The sequence below is a fragment of the Chelonia mydas genome, chromosome 9 (genome assembly GCF_015237465.2).
Source record: "Chelonia mydas isolate rCheMyd1 chromosome 9, rCheMyd1.pri.v2, whole genome shotgun sequence".
NCBI classification, from domain to species: Eukaryota; Metazoa; Chordata; order Testudines; family Cheloniidae; genus Chelonia; species Chelonia mydas.
The window spans coordinates 21,221,626-21,243,810 of record NC_057855.1 but is presented as its reverse complement, the minus strand read 5'-3'; the positions used below and the strand labels follow the sequence as shown (position 1 = coordinate 21,243,810).

The following is a 22,185-nucleotide window of genomic DNA, read 5'->3' as shown; positions in this document are numbered from 1 at the left end:
GTCCGGAGGGGGGGTGAAGAGGGTGACGGGACAGGCGGCCGAGATCATGCGGGGGGTGACCGGTTCGGGGGCTGGAGGTGCTGGGCGCGGAGCTCTCGTGACCTGGGGGTTCAGGGGCCACAGCTGAGAGTCACTAGCCCGGGCGGGGGGGCAGGGCTGGGGTCTCCCCCAGTCCCACAGCTCTTGAGGGGAAACGGGGAGAATCCGTGCGTCACGTAACCCGCTTTACCTCAGTGAATTGTTTGGGCCGTAAAAACTCTAGGGGGTGGATTCTGCGTGTCCCGAATAATTAACACCGACTGCTTGGGTAGTCTTTTGTTGGGGAATGGTGTGGGCCGGGCTCCCCATTCTGTAAGGGGCTGGGCCCAGCAACAGCAAGGGGGGTTAGGCGAAAGGGGAGACTACACCGATTTTTTTTTTTTTCTAAAAAAGTGAATGTCAGCAACTGAATTTTTCAGTAACCCATTCTCTGGCCTAGCCCAGACAAGAGAAGTGAACAGAGCTCATCCTCTTCATCTCTTGCAAGTCGTTTCTATGAATGATACCTAACCATGTGTCTCTTCTCTCCTTCCCCCGCACACTTCCTGCTCCCTGACTCTCACCCAGTTTCCCAGCCAGGGAAGTTTTCCTCCTTGCATCATCTTCTGGGGATGGTATTATTACTTGCTAGTGTATTCTGACACATGGAGAGCAACCTCAGAAGTCTTTTTCACTGCCCTTTAGCAGTCTGTGCTATAGATCTGTAGTTTGTTTCAGGGGATAAGGAAAACACAAAAGGGGTGCCTTCATGAATTCCTAGTTCAACCCCCATTATCTTTATCTGGGTTATGCGTGGTAGGGTTGATTATTATTATTTGTTTGGGTTTTGCAAATAGGTGTGGGAACGGTTCATGCTGAAGGCTGATTCGGGGGGGAAAAAATTCACCAGCTGAAGAGCTCTCCATTTGTTTTGTGTTTGCTGCTATATTATGGCTGAGGGCTTTGGATTTCCTTCATCTGCTCTGACAGGTCAAACAGCAGAGGTATCTTTCTTGAAAAATTCTGACAGCGATCAGGCACTAATGATGCATAGAAGGCCTGCAGTTACTGCCTCTCTGAGCCTATATGTATGTTGTCTCAACAGCAGACATTACACGTAAGGGAGAGAACTGCCTAAAATCTGCATTGCTGTTGTCTTGCCTTACTTACAAAACTCTGTCAGTGTAGGAATAATGAGCTATGTCAGAAACTCTTTAATTTACTCCATCTTAGACCTTTGTCAGGATTTTATTTCTCTATTACATAGCTAAAGAGTAGATTCAGTTCAGTGTTTTAAATCACTGAAAGTTCTGTGTTCGTGCTATTTATTTGCAGATTCAATGGAGCCCTTTAGGGTGATCTGCTGAAATCCATTGCAAGAGTCAGTCCAGAGAGGTTCATGCAAGTTACCCACTGTGGTGTGGATTTTGTTAGGGTATTCCATTCGGTTACTTCTTGTATCGCTAATAAGAATAAAATATCACTGTCAAAACAGGTTAATGACAATGTAAGGAAGATTAAAGCATAACTGAGCATTAAAAGTAATCTTATGTTTCAGAATTGCATGTATTATTTCTCTCAACTTGTTTTAAAAGATCTGTACTAATAAACTGTTCCATAGCATAAGACAGAACGATGAGACTCGTGTGCATAATGTTGTACAAATTGGATATGTGTGTTTAAAGAAGAAAATCTAGAAATACAAGAATGGATGTAGTCTGTGCTTAAAATAAGGGGGGAGCACGCTTTCCCCTTATCCCATTAAAAGACAAGGAAGAATTTCCTCTTCTCAGCCAGTCCAGTGAGAGCTCCACCTCCTGTTTCAGTCTGTTTTTCACATGGGATGTGGTACTGTGCCAAATAACTTTATAACAAGATACCATGGTTGAAAATTGAAGCTCAAGAAATTCTGATGGAAAATAAGATGCCTATTATTAACAGTGAGGGTAACTAACTATTGGAATAATTTAACCAGGGTTGTGGTGGTTTTTCTGTCTCTGACAATTTTCTAAACCAGGATTGGATGTTTGTCTAAAAGACATGCTCTAGTTCAAACAATAATTCAGGGAAGTCCTATGGCCTATATTGTACAGGAAATCAGATTAAATTATCACTGTGGTCCCTTCTGTCTTTATAATCTATGAAAATTGAATGGTAGCAAATATGCCAGTCTTTATTTTAAAACAAACTGAAGGAGTGATTCTGGGAATTACAGATCAGTGTGCCAGAAAAATTGGTTGAAATAATAATCAAAGATAAAATTATGAAATATTAAGGCTAATAGAAAAGTAATATCAAGGACTGGCAAAGAGACACAGAAGAATACATAGGAATAAATGGTCAATATTCAGGTTGGCAAAAAGGAAACAGTGGAGTGCCCCAAAGTTCTGTACTAGGACTGGAATAATAGCTAACTATATGCAATTTGGGTTTTAGTTTCTTCTTCTTCTTCTTCTTCTCTTCCACAATACTACATGGCTGAGTTTCCTGTTTAATCTAAGGCTGCCTTTTCCTGCATGCAATATTGCGATGTGGCATTCAGTGTAAGCACCTGAGATAGAGCGTCTCTATTTAAAATGAGTGGCAGCAACAAATAGGATAAATGGTTTTTCTATGAGGGGTCCTTTTCTTTGGAATTCACTTTATATCTTTGTTCTGCCAGAGCCTGAGTTATTTAACCATCTGGGCACAGTGTTTAAAAAAAAAAAAAAGCACCTTCTTTCCGCATGTGGGGAGGTGGTATGTTGATGGGTCATCATTGTAAAGAAGACTAGTCTGGTGACAATATGGCAGAAGCGTGGGAAAACCATAGAAAAGCTTACACAGTGACAGTGAAGGTTTAAAAATAAAATAAGAGCAGATTTGTGTATCAGAAATCATATGGAGTGAGTACAGGACATTCAGGGGTTCATGCCTGTCAAGGTTCCTTCCCCACTCTGAACTCTAGGGTACAGAGGTGGGGACCTGCATGAAAAACCCCCTAAGCTTATTTTTTACTAGCTTAGGTTAAAACTTCCCCAAGGTACAAACTATTTTACCTTTTGTCCCTGGACTTTATTGCTGCCACCACCAAGCGTCTAACAAATATAACCAGGAAAGAGCCCACTTGGAAACGTCTTTCCCCCCAAAATCCCCCCAAGCACTACACCTCCTTTCCTGGGGACGGCTTGATAAAAATCCTCACCAATTTGCATAGGTGAACATAGACCCAAACCCTTGGATCTTAAGAACAATGAAAAAGCAATCAGGTCCTTAAAAGAAGAATTTTAATTAAAGAAAAGTAAAAGAATCACCTCTGTAAAATCAGGATGGTAAATACCTTACAGGGTAATCAGATGCAAAACATAGAGAATCCCTCTAGGCTAAACCTTAAGTTACAAAAAGACACAAAAACAGGAATATCCATTCCATTCAGCACAGCTTATTTTATCAGCCATTTAAACAAAACAGAATTGAACGCATACATAACTCGATTGCTTATTAACCCTTTCCAGGAGTTCTGACCTGCATTCCTGCTCTAGTCCCAGCAAAAGCCACAGACAGACAGAGAACCCTTTGTTTTCCCCGCCACCCCTCCAGCTTTGAAAGTATCTTGTCTCCTCATTGGTCATTTTGGTCAGGTGCCTGCGAGCTTATCTTTAGCTTCTTAACCCTTTACAGGTGAAAGCGTTTTTCCTCTGGCCAGGAGGGATTTAAAGGTGGTTAGCCTTCCCTTTATATTTATGACCATGCCAAAAGGATGTTAATCTTGGCAAGCTAGTTGCTCCTTTATGCTTTGCAGTAGGTTCTATCCCTGAAGCTATTCTGAGAACACACACTCTAAAAACAAGTGACCAATTAAGCCCCTTTATTTAAAAGACAAAACTATGAGAGTGCTAATGCTGCACTTACAGCACTCTGATGATCTAATACATCTCTCTGTTTCATATAGGTATCAGGTTTCAGAGTAGCAGCCATGTTAGTCTGTATCCGCTGTTAGAGGGCTTATTCCTTCACCTACTCACTTCCCTGGTCCTTCTTGCATGAACAGAGAGCAACAATACCCGAAGTCCAAAGGTGCAAACAATTCAATGTTTATTGGGGTGAACTTCCAGCAAGCATGATTCCAGTTTCCTTCCTTAGTATCCTCCTTCCCAGCTCTGACACCACAGAGCCTTACACCTGTGTCCCTGTTCCCATTCCTGCCCTTAGCCAAACATGATTCCAATTTCTCCAGCCCCCATTCCCTGTTCCCATTTCCCCTTTTAGCAAAACATGATTCCAATTTCCTTACCCCCATTCCCTCTTCCCATTTCCCCCACCCGCATGGCCACCCCCCTACTTCCTGATTGACTGCAGACTATATAATAAAACTTGACTTCTGCTTTGCTATACCTTAACCAATCATGTTCCTGAAATTTAACTAACCAATCCTAACATATTGTAACATGATTATGTACCCAATTATATCCCACCACCTTAATTAGTTTACACCCAGCAAAATTAATTATACAGCAGACAGAAACAATCACAGAACCAGACAGAGATTATACAGACAAACAATAGCAAAGTGGGAACTATAATGACAAAACAATACAGAAGTGAGGATTTCACATCCCAGTATTGATAAGTGAGTTCTTGCCAGACAGGATGCTGTTTCCTTTTACATTTTCTAGGCACTTCCCTTTCTCTGGAGGTGATAGGAATACAATCCTGTCCTGATAATGCCTAACAGCCCAATAGCACCTTATTTCAATGTGACTAGTTTGGAATGTGAGGATGTGACTGTTCGCTTCCTAGCTTATGGCTGCCTCTGTTGCTTAGCCAAAGGCCTTAGCCTAAGAACAGGGCCTCAGACTGTCACAGTAAGAAAAGGCCCTTACACCGGCAGACAGTGATTTTGATTCTCTTTTGTACCTCTATAACTAGCCAAGTGATAAGAATACACCTAAATTCTTAGAGTATAGGCCTTTACAGACAGGCCTGAATATCTATATCCCAACACTCCACCCCTTTTTTTTCTTTTTCTTTTGGGATCCTCCTGCCCAGGTATCCCTGGAAAAGCATACGACATATGGCGACACATTTCCTGATAGGGCCAGGCATCAAGGTGGAAGGTGTCGATATTCCATTTGTCCCACTGCCCCTTGTGTAGTATAGTGCCCTGCACCTTCTCTCATAAGGGCATACCACACCTATTCTAATTAGTGTTCCAGACTTCCCATTATAGTGGGCCCGAGAAGGTTGAGTCCGGGTTGTCTAGTACACTGTAGGGTTTGGAGGGCTTATTACATTCCTTATAGGTTATCTCCCTATGCAACGTAACACAAGTACAGTTAACAATACAAAATCCACAGCAACACTGAGTCCTGACCACTGCAGTATGGTCCAACATTCAAGACACCCCCAAAACACTGCCTCTCCTCCTTCGACAGGGTCACGATCTTATGTGTCCAGTTGCTGGCAGTTGCAACAAGCTGCCCCTGGAGGTTTTGCTTGCTTTTGTCCGTATCATAAGTCCATTGAATGTTCACAGAGAAATGGGATATTGTCCAAACCAGCTTGACCACATGGTATGGAAACAGGCAGTAGGCACTGGTTTGATTATTCACAGCAATAAGATTCACAGATCCATTTGTGCACCAAAGTCCAGATAGCAGCATGTAAATGTGTGTAGTTTGGTTATGGGCTGGTGTAATTGTGCCCCCAGTAATATGTACATTCCCAGCAAAACACCTTATATACAGTACACCCAATTGTCCACCCCTTGCATAGGCCATTGATCCTGCTCCTCTATAGTCATAGGAGAGGGGCACATCCAAACATCTTCTGTTGATTTACACTATTTTACACACCCCTCCATTGATTCCCAGTGAGCTCCTCCCCTTCTCATTATTTCCATAGGGCTTGTAGGGACCACCTTAGCTGCGATGCCATTTCCAGATACCACGGTAGCTATTACACAGGTGCTGGCCTCCTCGCTGAGCATTTTGCATTCCCATACACATCTTCCCACCAAGGTCAGCCTTTTGAAGCCATCCCCCACCCACGTCATGAGATTTTCTGTTCATTAAAACACAGCAATGCTAGCAACAAGACAAACACCACAGGCAAACAACACAAAACATAGATCCATGGTATTCTGAGTTATTCTTCCACTGGCGCCAGCTTGCTTGTAGAGTGTCTGAAAAACAAAAGAAACAATTTCCACCCCCCTGGTGGGGACAGATTATTGCTTAATAATAATACCACTTTCTTTTACAAATTTCCTTGCTAATTGCAGGAAAAACAGAAGAATTACCTCCAGGCTGTACTTATTTTGTTCTATAGTCAGGCTGTTCTATAGTCAGGCTAGTGAATTACCCCACTCACTGGTCATTTATGAAATTCATGAGGTGATGTACCTCAGTTTCCCCTCTTGTGCAACAGACCATGTTTGCAATAGTTTCTCTGCTGTACCAAGCATTAAGTTTATTCTCAGGTAATAGCTGAGAGACAGCTTCAGATTTTAGCACTGCGCGCGCGCACACACCCCCACACACACCCCCACACACACCCCCACCCACCCACCCCCTTTAAGGTTAACCTGTCCCCCTTATTTTCAGGCTTGACTTGTTTTTTCAGCTCCCTTTCCTGGAGGGCCATAATCTGAGTCTTCTAGTAGCTTGTTTGCTGACGGGATGTATTCATTATTTGCAGCTCCTTTGTGCCCATCAGCTAGGTAATTTGCATTTACACAGAGGCTTACTAGCTTGCTTCTGGATCCAAAGCTGTTAGCAGTTTAGAGAGTGTCTTAAAAGGGAAACATTCCACTTCCACTAGAGTTCTGATTACTTTCCACTTTCATCTCCTGCTCCAAAACACACAGATCTGAAAAAGAAAGCACAACCTATTGTGGCTCCTTTTGGAGCCCTACTAGGATTTTAATGAAGTACCGTGTTTTATTTGCATTTCTTTTACCACTTCTCCAATATACACCGCACACGTCCTGGGAAAATGCAAATTCCTTCCATATAGTTTAACCTCCATAACATCATATTAGCCAAATTAATTTTACACAAGGTGTAACTGCCTCCCCCATGCCCACAGAGGCACACCCACCAAAGCAACAATCTGATCCCCCAGAGCCACCCCAAGGCTCAGTGCTCCCATCATTCCTCCCCTTTTCCTTTTCTTTTACCTGTGCACACACACAAAATTCTCTTTTGCCTAACATCCCTTGCACTGTGATTACTCATTTTTACACAACTGTACCCCAATTACACTTCCATCTTGTACAACTAGACACAACCAGGGGCAGCCAAGTTAAGTTCCAGTAGAAACCCCTTCCATCTTTTAGTGATTTTGATTACATTACCCCAAAGTCAAATAATTTTGATCAGATTCTCTCTCCGCCTGCTGCCTGCAGCAGTCCCTTATAGACCATTTCTGTGGGAAAAGGGCCCATTTTCCCTCAGAATAGTTGTAAACGCTTCCGGGGACAGAAGCATAGTGGTGGTAGTAGTTACTCGACCTGACCCCCTTGGATAATTTAATTACCAAGCTTCCATCCAATGTGACTGCACAGAGTTGCACATAGAGTTACATTTATAGAACTGGGTTTTATCATTAAACAAAAACTTCCTTCTTGACATCTCACATAAATATCCAAAGTACCCTCCATTAAAACTTCAGAAAAACAAAAGAGTGTGGAAAGGCAGGTTGCACTTTGAAGCTTTTTTTTTTTTCTTTCTCTCCTCTCCCCCAGGACCAAGTCCCAGCTCCAGTCTCTAAAGGTCGTCTGTTAACTCTGCTTTTGACTATAAACCCTTTTGTGCCAAATCATCTTTCACTACCCGTAACTAATTTACAACCCTTCAGCAGCCCTTGCTGAAGCAGCACCAAACTTGAAAGATTACTGGCAGCTTCCCATAATGCTGCCCTTACTTCAAACCTCTCAAGCAGATTAAAGTGCCTCTTTTCCCTGGGAGGCATTCAGTCCCCATGGGCAGGGACCTTCTTCCACTACCCATATACCAAGGAGGGTGGGCTCCTCAGCCACCCCCCATACCTCTGGGTCCCCTAACACTTCCTCCATTTCCTTTTTAATCTCATCCCAGGTTGACCCCTGCACCTGGTATGGGTCCTGGTTCTTCCTTATCCATTTATCCAAAAAATCCTTTACCCTGGCTTGCCAGAACCCGCAACTACCATCACGAGAGTTTGCGATACCCCCTCCAAGCAGCTGCGCGGACTGTTGGGGAGGGGGACTTACAGGCTGCCACTCACCTATCCAATGCGATGCATCCGAGTCAGTCATGGCACCAAGATGTTAGGGGGCTTATTCCTTCACCCACTCACTTCCCTGGTCCTTCTCGCATGAACAGAGAGCAACAATACCCAAAGTCCAAAGGTGCAAACAATTCGATGTTTATTGGGGTGAACTTCCAGCAAGCATGATTCCAGTTTCCTTCCTTAGTATCCTCCTTCCCAGCTCTGACACCACAGAGCCTTACACCTGTGTCCCTGTTCCCATTCCTGCCCTTAGCCAAACATGATTCCAATTTCTCCAGCCCCATTCCCTGTTCCCATTTCCCCTTTTAGCAAAACATGATTCCAATTTCCTTACCCCCATTCCCTCTTCCCATTTCCCCCACCCGCATGGCAACCCCCACCCCCTACTTCCTGATTGACTGCAGACTATATAATAAAACTTGACTTCTGCTTTGCTATACCTTAACCAATCATGTTCCTGAAATTTAACTAACCAATCCTAACATATTGTAACATGATAGAAAAGGAGTACTTGTGGCACCTTAGAGATGAAAGTCAGTCAGGAAGACCTATAGTTCCTGAACTTCAGAATCAGATAAGTCTTTCAATATACAACTTTTTTTCTTCCATTCTCTAAGTGTCAGTATTTTCTTTAGAAAAAGAAAAGGAGTACTTGTGGCACCTTAGAGACAAACAAATTTATTTGAGCATAAGCTTTCGTGAGCTACAGCTCACTTCATCAGATGCATGGAGTGGAAAATACAGGAGGGAGATTTTATATACACAGAGAACATGAAACAATGGCACACACCACACAACAAAAACACTAAGCCAGGAACCTATCCTTGTAACAAAGCCCGTTGCCAACTGTGTCACATATTTATTCAGGGGACACCATCATAGGGCCTAATCACATCAGCCACACTATCAGAAGCTTGTTCACCTGCACATCTACCAATGTGATATGTGCCACCATGTGCCAGCAATGCCCCTCTGCCATGTACATTGGCCAAACTGGACAGTCTCTATGTAAAAGAATAAATAGACACAAATCAGATGTCAAGAATTGTAACATTCAAAAACCAGTCGGAGAACACTTCAATCTCTCTGGTCACTCGATTACAGACCTAAAAGTTGCAAATTTACAACAAAAAAACTTCAAAAACAGACTCCAACGAGAGACTGCTGAATTAGAATTAATTTGCAAACTGGACACCATTAAATTAGGCTTGAATAAAGACTTGGAGTGGATGTGTCATTACACAAAGTAAAACTATTTCCCCATGTTTATTTTTCCTCCCTACTGTTCCTCACAAGTTCTTATCAACTGCTGGAAATGGCCCACCTTCATTATCACTACAAAAGGTTTTTTTTCTCTCCTGCTAGTAATAGCTCACCTTACCTGATCACTCTCATTACAGTGTGTATGGTAACACCCACTGTTTCATGTTCTCTGTGTATATAAAATCTCCCTCCTGTATTTTCCACTGCATGCATCCGATGAAGTGAGCTGTAGCTCACGAAAGCTTACGCTCAAATAAATTTGTTAGTCTCTAAGGTGCCACAAGTAATCCTTTTCTTTTTGCAGATACAGACTAACACGGCTGCTACTCTGAAATCAGTATTTTCTTTATGCACCCCATTTTTGAGTCTTTAAAGGCCTTCCATGCTCTTTTCAGGATTTCCAGGCTGCAGCTGACTTGCCTCACAGGATAAATGCTCAACTGAATACTGTACAATTACAGATAAAACCCATGAGCTGCTAAACTTATTTCTTTGTCTCCCTGGCATTGGGAGGTGTCTCAAACTGGCTGTTCCTCTCCACCCATTTCCTCCTCCCAATCAAATTGCCCTCTATACTCTACAGGATCTCACAAGCACCAGGAAATTGGCTAGCTCTGATGAGTAAAAGCATCTTTGGACATCCCATTGTTCCAAGGATTAAATGGACCTGAAATAACTAGTAGGGAGGGGAAAACACCTAAATGCTTTAATTACACAGATGCCTCTTAGGAAGCATCATATTGTTTTAGTGAAACATAAGTGAGTAATCATCAGTGTAACGCACGTAGGCCAGACCGATTGAAGATTTGTGTAGTTATGCTAATAGAACTGTTAGTATGTAGACCAAAGTTCCCTGAAGCTTTGTGTAGTCATGCCAAGAGAGAGAATTGCAGTTACTAGCAGATGAACTTTGTATTGGTTATGGAATGGAAATATATCCAGGCCAGCGGTCCCCAAACTTTTGAGGGCCGCACCTCCCTGCCCCTCCCCGAAGCCAGGGTGGGGAACATAAACAGGGATAAGGGAGCTGAGACTGGGGCTGCAGGGATGGGACTGGGGCCGGGGCCCGAGCTGCAGCCACAGGCCGAGGCTGGGGGCGAGGGGCAGTAGCAGGGTTGCAACCGGGCTGCGGTTGTGGGCCGGCAGCTGCACCCAACACTTTGGGGACCTCTGATCTAGGCCATCACCCATTTTTGCAGTTACATAAGATGTTCTAACTGCAAAGAACAAAATGACCTGATTGCTTAAGATGTATTTTATGGGTAAACCACAAACCGCAAAAAAGGTAAACAAGTAGGATATAAAAACCCACAAAATTTTAACCAGTTTGGAATAGACTAAAGTGTGATTCTGCCCTCAGAAGGGTGAGTTGTATTAATCTTTGCTTTTTGGTATTTGTGCTGATCTCTTGTTGTTTAATAAACTGATTGAGCCTAGGTATCCGATGTCTTATTAATCTATAATCTAAATCAAATCGTCTTACAAATGCTGCATTTATGATCTTGGATGGAGAAAATTTACCAAGAGGCTGTAAAGTAAAATGGGAGACAGGTTCTTGTAACAAGGAAAGTATAATATCTGAGGGAAAACTTGTAAATGGATTAAATTGAAAACCTCTAATGTGTTAAATTTTAACCAATTTCTGTTACTTTGTGTAATATGATTTTTAAATTTGTTGAGACAATAATACAAACTATAAAAAGCGTTGTTAGGATACTGGAATGTCAGAATAACTGGTGTCTTGGAGAGTTACATTGGCAGATTATGTATTTTTCTAAAATACTTCATTTTGTAGGATGAATCATCTTCCTTTGCAAATTTTTGTTGCCTCTCATTTGATTTGAATAAGATATGATGACTTCTTAGAAGTAGTGCTCATGAATGGTGGTAATGTTATTTTGGTATTTTTCCATGATTGGCAAACGTCATTTTTAAAATATTTTGTTTTTTTAAGAAAAGCAAGTACCTTCCCCTACTCTAGCACTAAACCTTACTGTTTTTCTTTCATTTTCCTGAATTATTTCAGTGAATGCTTTTGGTTGTGGCCTTCACTATCTCTGAAGATACTTAATTGTAATTCCCCGAGCTCTCAAAGAGTTTGGGACCTTTGAGACACAAGTGGGGGAGCGTCACTATGACAGCTGCTTGCTAATGCCTCCATAATGTTCCATTTCAGTTCTAGTACTCCCTGTTCTGACTTGCTTTGGTCAGGCCTAGAGTGGGTGGTGGTAGGGATATAGATGGGGATAAGGCATGGAGGTGGTAAGGTTAGGGATGGAGAGATTGTATGGGAGTTGACAGAAGGGATGGGCGTCCTCTTAGGCTCACCCACCCTCATGTTGCATTCAGTCAAATTAAGATGGATGGATAAATAAGGCTATCTGGGGTGGTGACCAGCTTGAGAGGAGGTTTAATTACTGAGCTAGAAGCTGTGTGCTAAATTAATCCACTGAATCTATGTGGAGTTATACCTTAAAGTATCTGGAAACAAGCTAATGCAGAATGTGGCAACCCACCACATAGGTGGAGTGTATAAACATAAGGATATTAATCAAATGCTGTGTGACAGCTGATTTTCAGGTGAAGTTTAGAATGTTGATTTTGACCTATAAAGCCCTAAAATGGTTTAGGACCTACCTACCTGGGATACCATCTCTCTTCAACTGTGGCAGAATGGCATGAGGAATTGGCAAAGCAGATTGAGCTGGAGCCCTATTGCTATAAATAAGAGTTGCTGGCAGGTCATTCTCCATCAAAGCTCAAGGACGTAGGTATTTCTCCCATTTTTCTCAGTCTGACTTTGATAACCTTCAGGACATGTTGCAAAGCTCATCTTTGTTCCTAGGCATTTAAAAATCGGAAGAATTGTTGGAGGGGGATTAGCTTGCAAGTGGCCTGGGTCACAGCCGGTGAGTTATATTAAGTTGTACTGATGAACTTGTTGGACTGAGGTTCACGTACTCAGCAGTTGGATCTAACAAATATTTATTAAGACAAGACACTGAGTAGTGATAAATTACTTACAAGCGGGAAGCTCATTAGGAGGATCTTATCACAGTCACCTCCAACACCGGATAATGCAATATCAACATCCCTTTGTTACACAAACTTATTTATAACTTTTTGTTATCTTTTCTTATATATATTGTGATGGGTTGGATCACAGAAACCCCCTTGGGGCTGCCAACTGATGTGCCAAGACTACTTCTGCCCCTGCTTTCCCTGCCAGCTTGGGACTCCAGCACCCTGTCTTGCTGAGCCAGACATGCCAGTCTGCTCCAGCACAGACTCAGGGTCTGAACCACATGCCCCAAAGCTGCAGACTTAACTGAAAGCAACTTAAGAAGTGTTCCTGTCTTTAACACTCAGATGCTTATACAGGATAAACTCATAAACTGTTCGCCCTCTATAACACTGGTAGAGAGAGATGCATAGCCGTTCCCCACCCCCACCCCCAGGTATACTCTGGGGGTGCATACTCTGGGTTCATTAATAAGTAAAAAGTGATTTTATTAAATACAGAAAGTGGGATTTAAGTGGTTCCAAGTAGTAACAGACAGAACAAAGTGGATTACCAAGCAAAATAAAATAAAACACACAAGTCTAAGTCTAGTACAATAATAAAACTGAATACAGATAACATCTCATCCTCAGAGATGTTTCAATAAGTTTCTTTCACAGACTGGACGTCTTCCTAGTCTGGGCCCAATCCTTTCCCCTGGTACAGCCCTTGTTCCAGCTCAGGTGGTAGCTAGGGGATTTCTCATGATGGTCACCCCATTTGTTCTCTTCCACCCACTTATATTTCTTTTGCATAAGGCGGGAATCCTTTGTCCCTCTGGGTTCCCACCCCTCCTTCTCAATGGAAAAGCACCAGGTTAAAGATGGATTCCAGTTCAGGTGACAAGATCACATGTCACTGTAAGACTTCATTACCCACTTGCCAGCCCACAGGTATACAGGAAGACTTACAAGTAAAACAGAGCCATCTACAATCAATTGTCCTGGTTAATGGGAGCCATTAAGATTCCAAACCACCATTAATGGCCCACGCTGTGCATAACTACAATAGGACCTCAGAGTTATATTTCATATTTCTAGTTTCAGATACAAGAGTGATACTTTTATACAAATAGGATGTTCACACTCAGTGGATTATAAGCTTTGTAATGATACCTTACAAGAGACCTTTTGCATGAAGCATATTCCAGTTACATTATATTCACACTCATTAGCATGTTTTTATAAAATCATATAGAGTGCAATGTCACACGTGTATTAGTCTCTTATTTCCATATAATTCTCCTCCTCCTGTCAATATAGGGTTAGTTTCAGTTCAGACTGGTCTTTTCTAGCTTTTTAGTTACTGTACCTTTTCTTGTTCTTACAGACATGATTACGCTGCAATTTCTTATACATACACAGTTCCACTTATACTGTTAAATGTTATCGGAACAGACTTAAAATCCATAGTAGGCTTCTGTCCAGGCCTAAATATACCTTCGCTCTCAGCAGCACTGGCTGGTATGATGTATTTTAGTTTTGTCAGTGGCACTAAATAAATATGTTTGGGGGTGGGGAGGAAAGTGGCCTGGTCTAAGAGGTAGATGGGAGTTGTTTCCGAAGAGGATCCGGGTGCATCCCTGCACAGCTTGCAAGCTCCACAGAACAATCTTTAAACCTTTTTCAAAATTAAGAAAACTCCCGGACAAAAGAATTCCTGCTGGTTTGCATCAGTCATTGCATGATCTTTCCTCCCTGTTCTGAGTAGACATCCTGTGTCACTATCTCATACTTGCCCTCAGATGACATCAGACTCCTCCCTCCTTACTCATTTGATTACCTTTCATCATGTAATGTGGAAGTTAGATTGTTTTTCTTGTATTTAGCTCTCTGAGTCTTCTAAGTTTCAAAACAGAAATGGGCTGGAGGACTATAAATGTCACCAAATTATTGGAGGATTTGGGGTGATTTCCCTGCTTTTGATAGTGTCATCCTCCTCTCTGGATATTTCATGTCAGAGATTTTTTTTTTTTTTTTTAAATTTGTGGCTCATAAATGCTTCAAAATTGCCTTCACAATGCACTTAGGGGTAGTTTTTTTTTCTAAAACATCTTGGTTCTCACCAAGTTGGGGACGACTTTCTGTTTCAGAAAGTGGAGGAAGAAACCAGGGGACAGCTGTTTTTAGACTTGACCAACGGGGAATAATTGTTTGTGAATCTGAAGGTGGAAGGCAATTTGGAAATGATTGATTTCATGGTTCTGAGGAAAGAAAGAAGTCAGAGCAACAGAATAAGGAAAATGAACTTCAAAAAAGCAGACTTTATCAAACAGAGAGAACTAAGGTCCCATGGGAAGAAAATCTAAGGGATGAAGAAGTTCAGGAGAGCAGGTAGTTTGTCAAAGTGACCATATTAAAAGCAAATTGCAGACTATCCTAATGCTAAGGAAAGACAGGAAGAATAGTAAGAGGCCAATATGGCTTCATCAGGAGCTCTTTAATGACCTGAATCAAAAAGGAATCCTACAAAAAGTGGAAACATGGACAAATTGCTAAGGAGGAGTACAGAAGAAGAGCACAAGCATGAAGGGACAAGTTCAGAGAGGCTAAGGCTGAACTAGCTGAAGTGAACTTGGAACCATTAGCAATTACATTCAAGAATTCATGAAGGAGAGGTGAAGTCCCAGAGAACTGGAGAAGGGCAAAAATAGTACCTATTGTTAAAAAGGGGAACAAGGAGGACCTGAGGAATTATTGACTAGTCAGCCTAACTTTGAAACATGGAAATATACTGGAACAAATTATTAAACAGTCAGTTTTTAAGCACCTAGAGGATCATAGGTTTGTAAGGAGTAGTCAGCATGGATTTGTCAAAAACAAATTATGCCAAGCCAACCTAATTTCTTCCTTTGACAGAGTTACTGGCCTAGTGGTGGAGGGAAAGCAATAGACATGATATATCCTGATTTTTAGTAAGGCTTCTGATACAGTCTCACGTGACCTTCTCCTAAGCAAACCAGGGAAATGTGGTCTTGAAGAAATTACTATAAAGTGGGTGCACAACTAGTTGAAAGACTGTACTTAAAGTATTTTAGTTATCAATGGTTTGCTGTTAAACTGGCAGGGTGTCCCGCAGGGCTCAGCCCTGTGTCTAATACTAGTCAATATTTTCATTAACGACTTTGATAATGGAGTGGAGAGTATGCTTATGAAATTTGTGAATAATACCAAGCTGGAACAGGTTGCAAACAATTTGGAGAACTGGATTAGAATTCAAGGTGACCATGACAAAATGAAGAATTGGTCTGAGATCAACAAGATTAAATTTAATAAAGAGAAGTGCAAAGTAATACACTTTTAAGAAGGAAAAATCAAATGCACAACTACGCAGTGGGGAATAACTGGGTAGGTGGTAGTACTGCTGACAAGGATTGGGGGGATATAATGGATAACAAATTGAGTCAACAGTATGATGCGGTTGTGAAAAAGGCTAATGTCATTATTAACATTATTATCAGAAGTGTAGGATGTAAGATATGGAAGGTAATTGTTCTGCAGTGTTCGGAGCCAGTGAAGACTCACCTAGAGTACTGGCTCCAATTCTGGGTGCCACGCTTTAGGAAAGATGTGGACAAATTGAAGGGAGTCCAGAGGAGAGCAACAAAAATGATCATAGTACAGGTTTTCTAAACCTTTTAAGAAAGATTAAAAAAACCTGGGCATATGTTTAGTCTTGGGAAAAGAAGACCGAGGAGGTGACCTGATAACATATTTGAAGATATTAAAGGCTGTTAAAAAGAAGATGATGATCAATTGTTTGTCCACTGGAGGTAGGAGGAAAAAATAATGGGCTTAATCTGCCAGCAAGGGAGAATTAGGGTAGATATTCAGAAAAACTTGCTGAGTCATTATCCAAGACAGCTATAACATGAAATACATGGCAGAATGCGGGTAAAACAGAGCAGGAGACATACAATTCTCCCCCAAGAAATTCAGTCACATTTAATTAACACATTTTTTTTTTACGAGTGTCATCAGCATGGAAATATGTCCTCTGGAATAGTGGCCGAAGCATGAAGGGGCATATAAATGTTTAGCATATCTGGCACGTAAATACCTTGCAATGCCGGCTACAAAAGTGCCATGTGAACACCTGTTCTCACTTTCAGGTGACATTGTAAATAAGAAGTGGGCAGCATTATCTCTGTGAATGTGAACAAACTTATTTGTCTTAATGATTGGCTGAACAAGAACTAGGACTTAATGGACTTGTAGGCGCTAAAGTTTTACATTGTTCCGTTTTTGAGCGCAGTTCTGTAACAAAAAAATCTACATTTGTAAGTTGCACTTTCATGATAAAGAGTACTACAGTACTTGTCAGAGGTGAATTGAAAAATACTATTTCTTTTGTTTATCAATTTTACAGTGCAAACATTTGTAATAAAAATAATATAGAGTGAGCACTGTACACTTTTATTCTGTGTTGTAATTGAAATCAGTATATTTGAAAATGTAGAAAAATATCTAAACCATTTAAACAATAGAATATCAGTTGAAATTTATGAAGTATAATTAAAGCTGCGATTAATTTTTTTGAGTTAAACACATGAGTTAAACTGCGATTAATCTTAACAGCCCTACTTGCTATAAATCTCCATGGCTGTTTTCTGCCCTATAGCTCCACCACAGTGTTCCCTTTTGCTGCACAGGGCTGTTGCTATTCTAGCTGAAGTAGTGAGGCTGATCCTGGAACATCCATTGGATGCCCTGAAGATTTCTGCTCAATGTGGGAATTTCATCTGCTGTTGTGACTATACTTCTGGGCTTCCTAAGTGTTCTGCGAGAGATCTTAAAGCCATGCTGAACCCTGGAGGGTAAAAGGTGACAAAAATAAATGCAATTTCTGATTGAAAAACAAGCATGAATTGGAGTCAAAGAAATCATGTGACTTGAGTGCCTTTAGACTGACGTCCTAGGGAAATGACCTGCAAGGATCCTTGAGATGATAAATGGGCATAATGATGGACTAAGAATTCCATGAAACAGAAATAAATGCTTATGTGGGGGGCGGGGAGGGTGGCATTAGATTGATGGGACAATAATGGTTGATCATGCCCCTTCTGGGCACTTTAGAGAAACAATGTGGTATCTTTAGGTCCAGAAGTTTCTCTGTGGAAACTGCAATACATCCAATAAAAATATCATGCCATTGGTATTGGTTTGGCTAAGTTCTATGTAACTTTCGGGATGCATGGTTCAAGGTTGTTGCTTTCACTCTTCCTTGTGCATCACTTCATCTCATCCTGTTTTCTATTTCCTATCCTTCTTCCTTTTTGTCTAATTAGTTTAAAATTTTTTTAAAACTTGGAATTAAACTGCATGATATCCTTGCCATAACCATCAAGTCGGGCTGGCTAAAACAGCATACATGGCCTTACCGCAGCATGAAAGAAGACTCCAGTAGTAAGAGGTGACCAGTGCATCAGCCAAATGTTATTCTAAACAGTGCAGTGAGCATGGGCTTCAGAAGTTCAGGTGAACTTTAATGTAACTGACCTGTCTGAACTTTATCCTGCCTGCACAGTTCTTCCTTACTTTTCTTTTTCCTTTGCTTCTCTGCTCCTTAGAGCTAAGTTCAAGTGTAAGTAGTCTCTTGGCCTATCCAAGGCCGTGATCAAGAGTCTTGATGTTTTTGGTCTTTTGGCCCTGAGATGAAAACCTTGTCTGTGTCTCTTGGACCATGAAGTACAAAAATTTATCTAGAAAGCATCTTGCGAACAATAACTCTGGATCTGAAATTGAGTGGTCGGTGAATTCTTATTTTTCCCCAAGGAAGACTTCTGGTATGAACAGGATTTTAATTTTTCCACCTGAAAGACTTTACTGAACCTAAATGAAAAAGGGGAACTTAGTGAGTAGCCATTTAACGTCTGAATTCCAGATATTTGAATGTTTGTTTTGCTTTTTTCTTTAATTTATACTTACTGAATGTTGGAAAGGATTTCTGTATTGTGGCTGTTACAACAGCAGGCTGGAGTCCTCCTACACACAACCCTGAACCACAGTTCTTCCTGGGTGACCAGGCAAAAGAAGGATTCTAGAAACACTGCAACACCTTTAAGCTCGATGACCTTCCATACCCTTCCCTTCTTCCACCCAGCTCCTGACAGTATAGCTAGATTGCCCTACTCCATGGCTTTTTCTGTCTGAATGTGCTGCGTAGAGGAGTTGCTCCATAATTTCCCCCTTTTCCTCTGTCAGTTTTGCAGTGCTCTGCTTGTGCTTGGAGTCTGTTAGCAGATATGCAGTAAGGCTGTGGGATGCTCTTATAGCTGCCTACACCTAGTTCCACACTTTTGTGCCCCTCCATGCCATTTAATGCAATGGAGACTAAATAGGGGTCACTGTGAGTCTAGCCTGCACATACTTCAAATGTCTCCCATCTCCTACCATAATAATGAAATAAAACGGTACAGCTGTTTTTTTCCAAATATGGTCAGAACTTACAGAAAACAATCATGCAAATCTTAATATTCTGCATGTAACTTAACTTTAAGAAGCGCCTAGTTCATAATTAGCATTTGAGCAGGGTATTAGGCATCCCATAACTTCCCACTACATTCTTCCGAACCTACCCTGTTCCAGGCTTATGTAAATCAATGTTGAAATATTGTAATGAATTGGCACGTGCTATCCCCAGAGCAGTGAGTAATTTTGGTTCCACGCATGGGACACTAGAGAGGAGAAGCTTCCTATTCTTACTGTGAATGGAAAAAATGGTGAGGTAGGTGGAAGATAGAAGCTACCCTCCCTAGAAATAACGTGCTGTCTAGGAAAAGCCTTTTGTTGCTGTACACAGCCACAGCAAAACTGCAGTACCACTTCCCTGCAGGGGATTGGACTAGATGACTTCTCAAGGTCCCTTCCAGTCCTACGATTCAGTGATTCCCCAATCATAAAAAATACTGACCTTGATGGAAATTTTTTGACCAGTTCTAATAGAGAGTTTCAGCTTGTGTGCAGTAAGGAATGGAAGGGAGAAGAATAGACTGCAACCTTTAAAACATTGCTTAGGGCATATCAACTGAAGATGGAGTCTTTATTAGTGGAAATGATTTGGCTGTAGGCAGATCAGCTGTATAAAATGTGACTATGCAGCTGGACAGATTTCAGTATAATCTGTTTTAATCAAGATGCCTCAGATCTTGTGGGTTTGTGTTTTTTAAAGGGAAACTTTACTGTCATCTTCCTGCTCCTGATCTTGTTAATATATTGTCTCAAGTGCTTGCCCCTATTTTAAAATCTCTGTATCAGAGTGGCTAGGGTAGGCAGGAAGACAGAGTGACAGAGGGGCTTGAAGTACTGTCTCAAAAGGAGGTTTGCCGAAGGTATTGGCTTCCACTTGGGGCTTCTTGATTAATTGGCCGAAGATCAAAAACTCTTGATTTGAAAATGATGCTATTGTGCCTCTGTATGGCTCTTCAGGTGCTGTATCATTCTTAAACTCTGCATTGCAAATGCATTATTTGAATTGAACAGCCTGGGGGCATACTATCCATGATGACTCCAAGAAAGATCTTGGAGTCATCATGGATAGTTCTTTGGAGACGTACACACAGTGTGCAGCAACAGTCAAAAAAGCAAACGCAATTTTAGGAATAATTAAAAAAGGGAAAGAGAATAAGACGGAGAATATCTTATCGTCCTTACATAAATCCATGGTATGCCCACATCTTGAATACTGCATAAAGATGTGGTCCCCTCATCTCAAAAAAGATATACTGGCATTAGAAAAGGTTCAGAAAAGGGTAACTAAAATGATTAGGGGTTTGGAACGGGTCCCATATGAGGAGAGATTAAAGAGGCTAGGACTTTTCAGCCTGGAAAAGAGGAGACTAAGCGGGGATATGATAGAGGTATATAAAATCATGAGTGGTGTGGAGAAAGTGAATAAGGAAAAGTTATTTACTTGTTCCCATAATATAAGAACTAGGGGCCACCAAATGAAATTAATAGGTAGCAGGTTTAAAACAAATAAAAGGAAGTTCTTCACTCAGCACAGAGTCAACCTGTGGAACTCCTTGCCTGATGAGGTTGTGAAGGCTAGGACTATAACAGGGTTTAAAAGAGAACTGGATAAATTCATGGAGGTTAAGTCCATTAATGACTATTAGCCAGGATGGTGTCCCTAGCCTCTGTTTGTCAGAGGGTGGAGATGGATGGCAGGAGAGAGATCACTAGACCATTTCCTGTTAGGTTCATAGAATCATACAATATCAGGGTTGGAAGGGACCTCAGGAGGTCATCTAGTCCAACCCTCTGCTCAAAGCAGGGCCAATCCCCAACTAAATCATCCCAGCCAGGGCTTTGTCAAGCCTGACTTTGAAAATATCTAAGGAAGGAGATTCCACCACCTCCCTAGGTAACGCATTCCGGTGTTTCACCACCCTCCTAGTGAAAAAGTTTTTCCTAATATCCAACCTAAACCTCCCCCACTGCAACTTGAGACCATTACTCCTTGTTCTGTCATCAGCTACTACTGAGAACAGTCTAGATCCATCCTCTTTAGAACCCCCTTTCAGGTAGTTGAAAGCAGCTATCAAATCCCCCCTCATTCTTCTCTTCCGCAGACTAAACAATCCCTGTTCCCTCAGCCTCTCCTCATAAGTCATGTGTTCCAGTCCCCTAATCATTTTTGTTGCCCTCCGCTGGACTCTTTCCAATCTTTCTTGTAGTGCGGGGCTCAAAACTGGACACAGTACTCCAGATGAGGCCTCACCAGTGTCGAATAGAGGGGAACGATCACATCTCTCGATCTGCTGGCTTGCCCCTACGTATACATCCCAAAATGCCATTGGCCTTCTTGGCAACAAGGGCACACTGTTGACTCATATCCAGCTTCTCATCCACTGTAACCCCTAGGTCCTTTTCTGCAGAACTGCTGCCGAGCCATTCGGTCCCCAGTCTGTAGCGGTGCATTGGATTCTTCCGTCCTAAGTGCAGGACTCTGCACTTGTCCTTGTTGAACCTCATCAGATTTCTTTTGGCCCAATCCTCTAATTTGTCTAGGTCCATCTGTATCCTATCCCTACCCTCCAGCTTATCTACCTCTCCTCCCAGTTTAGTGTCATCTGCAAACTTGCTGAGGGTGCAATCCACACCGTCCTGCAGATCATTTATGAAGATATTGAACAAAACCGGCCCGAGGACTGACCCTTGGGGCACTCCACTTGATACCGGCTGCCAACTAGACATGGAGCCATTGATCACTACCCTTTGAGCCCGACAATCTAGCCAACTTTCTACCCACCTTATAGTCCATTCATCCAGCCCATACTTCTTTAACTTGCTGACAAGAATACTGTGGGAGACCGTGTCAAAAGCTTCGCTAAAGTCAAGAAACAATACATCCACTGCTTTCCCTTCATCCACAGAACCAGTAATCTCATCATAGAAGGTGATTAGATTAGTCAGGCATGACCTTCCCTTGGTGAATCCATGCTGACTGTTCCTGATCACTTTCCTCTCGTGTAAGTGCTTCAGGATTGATTCCTTGAGGACCTGCTCTGTGATTTTTCCAGGGACTGAGGTGAGGCTGACTGGCCTGTAGTTCCCAGAATCCTCCTTCTCCCTTTTTTAAAGATGGGC

At 41.9% G+C, this 22,185-nt stretch overlaps 1 long non-coding RNA gene across 1 annotated transcript in view; it reads left to right on the top strand.

The window, feature by feature from the left end:
- Nucleotides 1-22,185, top strand: part of LOC114020254 — a 29,413-nt gene that overhangs the window by 376 nt on the left and 6,852 nt on the right. The gene's annotated exons all lie outside the window — the stretch shown is intronic.